An 11,558-nucleotide genomic window follows, 5' to 3' on the forward strand; every position below is an offset into this window, starting at 1 on the left:
GGCTTGAATACTTCACTGCCCAACAGTGCTACACAGAGTTCAGTGTTCTGCTTTCTTCTTCTTTTTTTCCCTCCAAACAGGCGACACCTTATTTAGAATTGTAAATATGACACTGAAACACTTTTCAAGTGCAATAAAAAACGACTGAAGGGTATGAAATATTTATGAAGTACAGTAATCCAGACAAAGGATAATAGAGGTGTAGCTCACGCAAATATTTACACATGCAAATAGTTTTCCCGTGCACAAATACACCTGCGCATATGCATTATATGCACAGTTTCCACATGCAAACAAGCAGACACATACACAGACCATGTCCTAGGCAGGCAGGAGCCATTAATCCTGGGCCAGTGAGAAGCTCAGCAGCGTACCATCCGTCAGCATGAGGCTGCTGCTGCTGCTGCTGCTGCTGCTGTGCTCTAATTAACCAGAGAGGCACGCTGAGCCACTTTTAATATTCCTGGTCAAGATGGAGAACAAGGATTTAAAAAAAGAAAAAGAAGTGGTGGGAGTAGCAAAGAGAAGCATGGAAAGAGAGAGGGCTGGTGCCAAGCCATTTTGATCAAGGATCAAGAGAGTGGGATAGAGAAATAAGAAGAATGGAAGTCAGATATATTCATTAAATAAAAGCTTTTTGTGTTTCAGTGGTAATTCTTAGCAAAACCAGGTAGCAAATACACAAAACTGGAAGACTTTTCAGTCTGACATCAGCTAGCTAATTAGCAAATATAGTAACAAATACCCTTTTTCCACCAAAATTAGCAGGTATAAACAGGTTTTTTAAATGTGGGCAAACCAGCTAATAAAAGCTGATTGACACCTTTTCCACTGCCAATCGAGATTGCCTTTCTGTTCAGACTAAGGATACACACAACTGCAAGGAGTGATGTCACCACATGCAGTTACAGAGCACACACTCACAGAGCTGCTAGCCGTGTAAACTGGTAAAATGGATCAGTCACGTCTCATCTCCAGGTTGGTGGTCCTGTAAAAGTCCTCCATGTGAGACAGTTCGATCAGTGATTGTGTGCTTTTAAAACTTATTTTGGGGCTGCGGCTCATTCTCACAGGAAGGTGTCGCCGGGATGTTTCTGGTTTAACAGCATTTGTCTGTCTACAGGGTCTGTGCTCTACAGCAGGAAAAGGGGGTTCACCCAGGTGTTGTGTTAACATCAATATCGACTGAAGCCGGAACCGATAAATACCCGCGTCTGCTGAATTCATTTGAGTGTGAATGCCAATTGTTCCCTTTTCCATTGCCGACAAAAGCCCAATGTTAGCATGTCTTAGCAGGTTTTTTGGCCAGTGGAAAGGGGGCTTAAGTACGCTTTTACTATTTTAAAGTATGTAGAAAACAAATGTAAATTGATATTAAGTCATGAAATGCACTTACTTAATGAATCAAGAATGTTGTTTACTGAGGGGTAACATGCTGATGTGATGTCAGATTTATAGCTTCATTCTTGAGAGCTGCTGTGGTGCATCTTTCCTACTAAAAAGAAAGTTTCTCACTGTCTCATCCCTAGAATCCAGCTCCAGAACGAAGAGCAGGCTTATGACTCAGGGATTGAAAGGAAAAATTACAAAGACTTGATATTGTAAAACTGAACAAACCTACATTTCAAAGAAGAAATTCAGGAGACAAAGCACCTTAAAGCTGGGTGTTAAAAAATTGAGCTAATCAGTGTTGTGAAAAGCTGAGCTCCATGACACAGTCCTCCAGTCATATGGACCACGTGAGCCAACACAGAGGTGAGTGGGCCTTTATTCTACATCAAACTACTGCCTTTGATCAGCCTCGTCAGCTGTAAGCCGCTGGTGACTAGCTCTGGCTGTTAGTGCTAACTGCACTTAGCTCTGATGAAGAGATGCTAATGAAACAGATCAAGGGCTTTAGCCTTGCTGTTAGCTCTGTAACAGCCAGATTAATAATGACTTTAGCAGGACTCCTTGTTGCTCCCTTTGCAGTGACACCTTGACAGTGTGAATCATGGGGAGAAAATGAATTTGCTCTGCAAGCTGAAATGTTGTGAGGGTGCAAAGGCAGTCAGACAGGGTGAGTTGGGAAATAGTAGAAAAAACATGTAGTGAAAGACAACTACACTTAACCACATACTGTAGGCCTATATTCTGCAGCTTAGACCAGTGGCCACCAACTTTTTAAAGCCCAAGATCTCTGACCTCGGCCTTGGTGAAAGGAACTAGAAATAGTAGGAAATAGAAAATCTAGCCAATCACAACTCTTTTCAGAGAGAGCGTTCCTATTGGCTATTCTACAAATGCAGATGCGTGTGCACGTCCCTTCAGATGGATATCTGTCAATATTAGTGAAGTGTTTCGGAGCTGGAGAGAACTAGCTGTACTTTTCCTGGTAACAGCCTGCTGACTTCATTTTCCTGTAATAATTAAATGTGTTGTCATGGTTGGTTGTATATGTAGATTTACTATGAAGGCGATTTTTGTGCCTCCGGCATGCTAGCTAACTGCTACCACACAGGCTGTCACCAGCAAGTGATGTATATCGACATATTCTTTAATACAGCACCTATCTCAAAGATCTAGCAGTCGATTGAGGGCTTGGCAACCATTGGCAAGTACTTCGTTCTTCGTTAACAGGTCACCCAAATTTCTCTGTTATCAATCAATCAATAACCACTTGCTGGCCGTAGTGAGGGCTTCGAGATGGGTGTGTGGGTGAAGTTGTTTTCAACTAGTCTGGCAAGTCAACTACAGGCACAAGACACAGTGGATGGCAGTGCTTACAGACACATAAATGACAAAAATGGACACATGATTGCACACAGAGCCACACATGCTGCATCATGTGGGCAGAGGCTAAAAGAAACAGGCCTCTCAGTGTTAGCAAGTCACTCATGAAGACATTATTGCATCCCTGATCCAGCCAACAAAATGGCCGACAGAGGGAGAGAGCAGAGGGTAGAGAAGGGAGACAGGCTGAGCATGAGGGATATAATTGAAGGGAAAAAAAAAAAACAGAATGACATCAGTGACAGTTAGCCTGCCATGCTACTTGAGACAGAATCACAGTGACATGTAGCAACACATGCACTCACACACACATCATCCTCCGCATAACTCCACCATTAGATCTGCGTGCCATCAGCTACCCTCCTCATACTGCAGTGTAATGTACCAATGATGCTGCGAGACAGAGGGGAAAGAAAGACTGACAGAGTTTTGCACACATACTGTAACATTAGCGTATGGTTGCCTGCTCATCCGAGCTTTAAATACCTCTTTCACTTGTCCTTCTATCCTCCTTTTTTCCTCCCTGATTGACACTAACCTCCTCATAATGCCTCTCATTTCCCATCACACCCCTCCCTCCTCACACTCCCTCTCTCTTTAACTCCCTCTCTGAGTTTATCCAGCCATCCATCACCATCCCACTTTAGTTCCACCTACTTCCAACCTTTCAGAGGCGTGAGAGCCCACATACTGCAGGTGTGACCGGCGGTGGAAGTGTAATTCTAAATGAATCTGACTTAAGAGCACGCTAAAGCAGAATGAATGGGCGGTTTGTTTGCAGCCAGGGTTAAGCTCTGTTAAATTAACACAGTGTGTGTGTGTGTGTGTGTGTGTGTGTGTGTGTGTGTGTGTGTGTGTGTGTGTGTGTGTGTGTGTGTGTGTGTGTGGGGTTGGGGGCAGTGATCTCAGATGAATATCAGTGTGTGCCATTGGAGTATAGGAAGTGAAAATGGCTGTACTTTTAAAACCTGGAGGGGTAAATTCTTGTGCACCAATCAGTGCCAACTATGATGCACATGTGAGTGCAATCAAATGCAGCTCTGGGCATCAACAGTATGTTTGCAATATGCAAGTTTAGATATCTGTAAGATCTGTTTTCCTTGAGTATGATACTGAACCTCTACCTGTTCAACTGTTAGAAGTTGCTTTGCATCCGTTTGTTGGGGGCGTGTGGGAATGTGGGCGTTTAAGTTTGTGTGTTTCAGTGTGTGTGTGTGTGTGTGTGTGTGTGTGTGTGTGTGTGTGTGTGTGTGTGTGTGTGTGTGTGTGTGTGTGTGTGTGTGTGTGTGTGTGTGCAAAGCAGCATGCGTGTGGCTGTCTTGGTGCCTGGAGATGTTTTGGTAGGAAGCACAAGGCTCACTGGCCAGGCCTCAAGACTCTCTCGTTCCAATTAACCAGCCCAGAAGCCTGCAGCTCTGCTGGCCTTATCTGGGAGAAGAAAAAAAAAAAAAAAGACAGACAGAGAGGAGAGGAGAGGAGGAAGTGACAAGAGTGAGACAGGACATAGGAAAGACAGAGAGGGTTGGAAGGCAATGTAAAAAAAAGAAAGTGAGTCTTGAGAAAGCACGAGAAGAGGAGAGAGGGAGTAAAGGGAAGAAGTCGCTCCACAGTCGCACAGTCTCCACAGATGCCTGCGTGCTCACCATCTTCCAACTTCTACCCCTTTGCACAAACACACAAACTCACACTCTTCCCTTCTCTCTTTCCTTCATCACTGCAACCATCAGACGAGGGAGAAAGATCCTGTGGTGAGTGAGGAACAACTGCAGTTGACAAAGGTATTGTGTCTATTTTAGGAAGAAAACACTTCACTGTCAATATAGACACAGGGCCTTTTCTATAGCCATTGTCAACTGGAGGGTGGAGAAAGGACACTCATTTAGCAGCACTCTTTAAACAAGAGACAACTTTGTGAAATGGCAAACCTGAGTTAATCTAAGGATGGATTTTATTGCACTGCAGAGGGGAGAGTGAGAACTGATTTATTAAAGATAAAGATAGCTGAAATTATAATTTGCTCATTTCTATTCTATTTATAAAGCTACATTTCGAATGGATTATTTGTGCTGAGTAGCTTAAGTATTCAGGATGACCTAAAAAAACATGATAATATTTGTTGACAAGCCAGTGGAGTAACAAGGATGCTTACATGCAGCTGTGTCCCCTCTATGCTCACAAAATTTTGGGATACAAGTACCAATTATCATCTTTAATGCCTGTGCATACATGAGACTAAAATTGTGTTTGCATTTCAAAGGCAACCATTACGCTACAACCTGAGATTGCTTCTTGAAAACTGCACCAACAAAAAGAGGGGCCGTTAGTTGGCTCCTGCATGTTAATTGGAGCAATGTCGGGTCCAATTGGAGGCCATTTCTGGTACCCGAGTGTCCAATAAGAAGAAGCATTTCAGCATCAGTCAACCAGCCTCTAAAACGGGAGCAAATATCTTAAAGAAAAACAGGGATTGCTATTATTCTAAATAAGTGCATCAGCAAGTTGAATGGAAGTTGGTGAGGTGAGGGATTAAAAATTGAGGACACCAGGTAATTTTAATGAATGAATGGATGTTTTTAAATTCAACAATAGCAATAGTTTAAACGACTGGACTTTATTTCATGTCTGTGCAAACAGCTACGCAAGCGGTTCCCAAACTTTTCCAACTCATGGCCCACTTCAAAATCTCAAAAATGTTGGCGACCCACATCCAAACCGTAACAATACAGAGGCAAAAATAATGCTTTCTCAGAGCACTTTTTAGTTTTTTACCTCTGTGATAATAATGGAAAATTCAGGGCTGAACTGAAAGCAGGGGAAACATGTAGGAAGAGTCGATTTACCATCTGTCTCTTTCCTTTTAACTCTTCCTGTTGCTAACCAGCTATCAGTTTTGTCATGGATGTATTGTTTCAAAATGAGAGAGCAAACAAGTACACACTGTGGTCTGGTGGCAACAACACATCACATCACAGTGATAGCCCATACAGAAATGTAATATATGACATATACTGTATGTCCCTATATCAATAGTGATGTTGCCATATAGGTCACCTATAAGGGGATATATTATCACATATATACATCCTCTCAAATGTATGATATATATGAAATATGCATAGGAAAATTTGTATATGTACATATATCAAAAATATCTATACGATGAATTTTTATATGGTATAACATGTAACATATAACCATATATGTTAACAATGGCAAACAACTTTTAATGGGATTCATATATAATTTTAACAGATATATACATATATTTCATACATGGAATTTCAATATATGTACATGTATGACATTTGCATATGGGAGGCCTTAATACGAGAAGAAAAAAAGCAGTTTTGCAAAAGATTTGACCGACCTGAAATACTTTGAGTCACAGCCCACAGGTTGGGAACAACTGAGCGACACAAAACCTTGTGGTTTATTGTGTACCTTCATCAAAGTTGCTACTAGTTCATGTTCTTCTGTAAAACTTAAGTAGTTAAGTGTGTGTGTGTGTGGCTGGGGGGGGCGGGGATTTGCTTCGCCTTCTCACCGCGAATGAATTATGGAAGAATCAGACAGAAAAAATAAGAGGGACAGCAGATAAAAAGAAAAGGGGGTGAGATAGAGCAGGAGAGGGAGGGACGCTGAGGCACACGTAGCAATTCAGAGCGAATTGGCTGTGGTAAATGACAGTCGATTACCATCTTAAATATACTGTCAAAAAGCAATTTGCTTCGCTCATGCCACAGGCCTGATATTTGCACCTTATTAGGGACGCTGCCCCATATTTTAAGAAGCCAACCTCCCAGCCTCCCTGAGCATCCATTTACCCATAAGCCACCTGTGCACTTGTAGAACAGAGGACTTTTTTTTTTCTTTGAGTGAAAGTGAAGAAAGAAGGCTGAAAGCTGGGATGGGCCAATAATGTAACCACAATTAAAACATAGAAATTAAACAGGCCTTATGTTTTTGACACTAATCACAATAATAGAGTTTTGGCTTGATTCCCTTCCCACAAGGAATGCTGATACATTTCTACTCAGTAGTGTTAGAATATTAAAGTGTTAAGAGAAGTCAAGGAGGGAATAATGAAGTTGGAAAGTTTAATCGATTTTGTTGGTTAAGATTCTATCGGCTGTCTGCAGCTATCATAAAAGTACCATTAGCGACAGATCTTATTTGAAGGAAACCTGCGATTATTACCAATCTCTTTAATGTTTATTGGCTTTTAGACCTCATAGCTCGTAAACTCAGTGGGTGGAAGACGCATAAACTGTAAAACTTTGAGAGGATATCACCACAGCTGCAGATTTGTAAATGGAGCTGGCATTTCAATATCCGAGCTACGGCTGATGGAGGGTCGTATTGTTACAAACACTTCAGAGGAATCAAAAGAAAGAGAAGCACGCAAGAGACCTGGGGACCGACAGAGGCAATAAACCGAGGTCTGGATATTCCACTCAACGTTCCAGCTTAGCGATTCCCATTGACGTTAGGACGCTGATATGATTACTGAGAGTCAAGGCCCACTGATATTTGCAGCAGGTGAGCAATGTGTTTAATTTCACAGACCTTGTAGACTCACTGAGCTCATTATTGGCCTCTCAATTCACTCAGTGCACTTCCTATGGTGGCATATTGATTTTGGCAATATGGTTGAAAGCAGTGTCTTACAAAAGACCTCTCACCCAGCTCCTCTTGCATGTCGTCCCTCAGTGTCAAGTCTGTCTCTCTCCGGCTCCCTTTCCTCTTTTGAGGAGGAAAGCAGGAAGTAACTAAGAATAACTGATGAAAAATGGAACTGACGCTGCTCTGAAAACATTGATTCAGGTCTCCTTTAGTTCAGCTCTAAATCTCAGGGAGCGGGAACATGCACAGGCATGCGGTGCCGCTTTGTGACTCAGAACAAAAAAGTGGCAAGAATTTGGTTTGAAAAGATATGAGGTGACACACAGCTTTGTATGTGTACGTACACTTACAGACACACACACACACACACACACATACGCAAAGACACAAACACACGCACAGGGAGCTGTGAAAAAGGGAACAGAATATGCACGTATTTGCAATCCTCTGGGCAGAAATAGGTTAGGCAGAAGAGAGAGGAGAGGAGACACAGGCTGGATTGGGGGTTGGGGGTGTTGGGGGGGTGTTGCAGTTGAGAATAAAGGATCAGATTATGTAAACACTGCTAATGCTCACTCTCTCTCTGAAAAAAAAAAAAAACCCAGAAAATGCAGCAGGAATTCTTTGAGCATCCAACCTGAACTTGCAAGACAAACTGCATCCTGCTCCCAGCAGCCTCAGTGGGGATATTACAGACAGGATAAATTATGACCCCTGGTATAAAATAATATTACACCGGCTGCCTCTGAGGCCAAATGAAACCACTCAGTGCCTCAGGATTTACTGCCAAAACCAAGTGGAAAATCTCAAAGACAGTGGTTCAGCTGATCAATACAAAATGCACTGACTATGACCTTGTAAAATCCGTCCGTAGAGCAGGAGGCGTGGCCGTTGTCTCAGGTGTGTTTGTTTAGTAATGTAAGATGCTGATGATCGCGTTATCTTGAGATGAAGTCGATATGCTCACCTATTGATTTGGCATCATAACAGGCGCTGGAGCTTCTTTTTGTGCATTGTGCTGGTAATGGACAGCTGTGAATGCTGCATGCTCGCCTGCATGTTTGTTTTACACTGACTATAGCTTTTCGTCCTTCCACTCACCATACCTCATCTTCATCTATAAGCGCATCGACTACTCACTGATGCAGAGAGGGACCTTTAACCTCTGAAGCTTGTCTGCAGCACCCCCCCACCCCCCACCCACACACACATACATATACACTAACACATTTTGTCCCTCTGTAACAGACAAAATCAAGATAGTGCTTCTTCACAAGATAGCTCTAGTGCATGTTGACTTTAATTTATTCCCTTACCCACTTAAGTATAAATTTATTAGTATTACAAGACTGGAATTGTTCAAAGATATAGTACAGACAATCATTGCCCCTCCATTCATAATGGTGTTTAAGTATGCAGGAAGGGAAGCCTGATGTTACATGTGATTACATTTTTAGAGTAACCATCATAACCCTGAAAGACGAAAAAAATATTACAGTATTAAAGGTTTCTTGCCGGGAGCGGGTGGTGGTGATTGTCGCTTGATAAGAGCAGTTATAATATGTCCTCGGAGCAGTGCTACATCTTCAGGGCAGACTAGAGGCTACACTGACTCACTATTGGAAAGTGACAAGATGGGCCGGAGCTAGCTGGTTAGCATGCTAACTTCAGTAGAGGAAAAAGACGTGATGGAGACAAGAGTTAACATTGGTGTTGCTTTCAATGTCTGGTGACAGCTCTTGGTGAGAAAATGAATGATATTTTCAGTTTGAACTCTTAACGTTTCTTCTAGACTGGTGAGTAAACAGCTGTTAATGCTAGTGTCAGCTATGTAGCAATAGCAAAACTTACAAATAGCTCCTTTAAATTAATTACTTCAACATCTATGACGTGGAACGTGTATTTGTATAATGTTGTATAATGTTTTCACGGATTGTGTTTTAAAGGTGTATGTCTGTACTGTGTATTTTTCCATGCATTTACAGGCTTGTGTGGTTTGTGTGTGTGTGTGTATGCGTTTGCATGAGTGCAGCTATGAGATAAGATGAAACTTTTATGACTCCCATGGGAAATAGGGTCACTGTAACTGAAAATATATTAATAAATACTGCAGAGAAAAATGGAACATAAGTAATGATGCAGGGAATAACATATGCAACCAACAATTTCATCCAACAAATTGTGTGTGCATGTTTGCCTTCGATAAATGGGTAACAAAAACCTGCAATGGGAAGCATATGAGCTTTGGATAAATCTCTGCCCTTCAGCAAGGTTTACAAACTGCATCATTTCCATTAGAAACATAACCAGGCTACAATAAAGGGAGCCAGTAAAACAATGTTACAACTTACAAAGGATCACACAAATAAAGGCTTATAAATCTTTCTAAGCACATTTTGCACCAATTCTCGAAGGTCGACAATTATTAAAAACTGTAAAAAGAACTTCCCTCATTGAAATACTATATTTACACCACAGAACCACCTGTGAAAGTTGAAGCCAGACACAACTGGGGTAATCACCTCTACCATATGGCTGAGTGAGCTACAGCCAGTACACACTGTGCCCATCCACCAGCACAAAACTAGCTAAAATGCAGCAGTGATGAAATATTCCATGATGATGCTGTACACTCGGCAGCCCAGGACTCCTACAGAGAATAGTCGATAGCAATAGTGTTTATCAAATAAGCTAGGTGCCAGTGGGAAAAAGTAATGTTCAAAGGGAAAAGTTAGTCACGTATACAGTAGTTTATCAGGCTCTGTGTAGCAAATACAGGTAGGGTGGGAGGGGGGCAATCTAGCCGAAAGATCATATGACAATCATTTTGGGTAGAATGACCTGCATCCTGTTTCTGCACTGATTTTATTGTGAAAGTCCTGACTGAAAGTTGTGATTCATGTCTTTCTGCCACTTTGATGCTTCTATTGATTGTCTGCTCGCCACTATTCTTCACCCACAGTACTGTCTTCTGTTTACAAATCGTGCCACTACAAAACACTTTTTGCTTAGTTCATATGGAGTATTCAGTTCGACAGCACTGTTATTTATTTATGAGGTGCTATATGTATGTGTTTTGCTTTTTAAAGCTCAGTTGTTGCTAACCAATCATCCTGTTTCCTGTGTTGTAGACATACTGCAACTTCACCGTCTCGACCTGGATGTGGCGCTACGTCCAGTTTGCTGAGACTGCCATCGTCAGCTGCAGTTAGCGGACTAGCAGTTGACAATGGGCTGGTTAGCAGCTATTGAACTTAGCCCATTTAGAATTAAATATCTAGATATAGATATTTTACACTTTTTAATGACACAATCTGTACAATTCATCTGAAAAGTAGATCAAATGCCACGTCCACGATATAACCCCTAACACAGGTGAGCTACTTCCAATATTTTTGTTGGAAAAAAAAAAAAGGTTTTCCTGTCTTGTTCATCTCCCCTCTAACCTCCCATTCTGACCCTCTTTAACCTCCACTGCTATCTGTGCCGACTCCTGCAGCCACACTGTTGTTGTTCTAGGTTATTTTTTTGCTACGTCAAACAGTGAGTCAAAATGCAATGTTTGCATTTTGCTTCTGTAATCCTTACATAAAGTGTCACTGTCAAAGAGATTTTAGGGAGGTATTTGGTGGATATGTGACATGTTGGCCCAGAGGCAATGCCAATGGATTTTTGTCAAGTTGCTTTATGTCAGGAAAACATAAAAAAAGGATTAAAAATAGAAAAATACACAGAAAATTGGACCACAGCTGTCACACTTTGGGTGTGCAATGGCTGCAGTTTGCATGTCAAGTGACATGCAATCTGGTTGTGACGTATACGATTAATCAGCAACCCGAGTTCCAGGCAGACTTCAGTGCACCTTCTGCTGCATCACAGCGCCCTTAGTCTACTCCTCTTCCCTCTTTGAATATGAAAGCATCCCATCATATATCATTCATCACACTCCACCTGCTATTTTCATATATTTCTTTTTCCATCTCCCTAAATAAACCCCCGCCCCGTCTTCTGTCATGTTCCTGTCAGCCCTCCTACTGTGTTTACCTTCTTAAGCGCCTGCTAACCAATGCTAAGACCCAACAACAAAAGCAAAAAGAAAAGGCAAGGCGCCAGCTGGGGCATCAGTGAACAGAAACAAGCCCTCCCTTTCATTCTCGACCATT

The sequence above is a fragment of the Seriola dumerili genome, unplaced genomic scaffold (genome assembly GCF_002260705.1).
Source record: "Seriola dumerili isolate Sdu_G_001 unplaced genomic scaffold, Sdu_1.0 BDQW01000167.1, whole genome shotgun sequence".
In the NCBI taxonomy this organism is placed as follows: domain Eukaryota; kingdom Metazoa; phylum Chordata; class Actinopteri; order Carangiformes; family Carangidae; genus Seriola; species Seriola dumerili.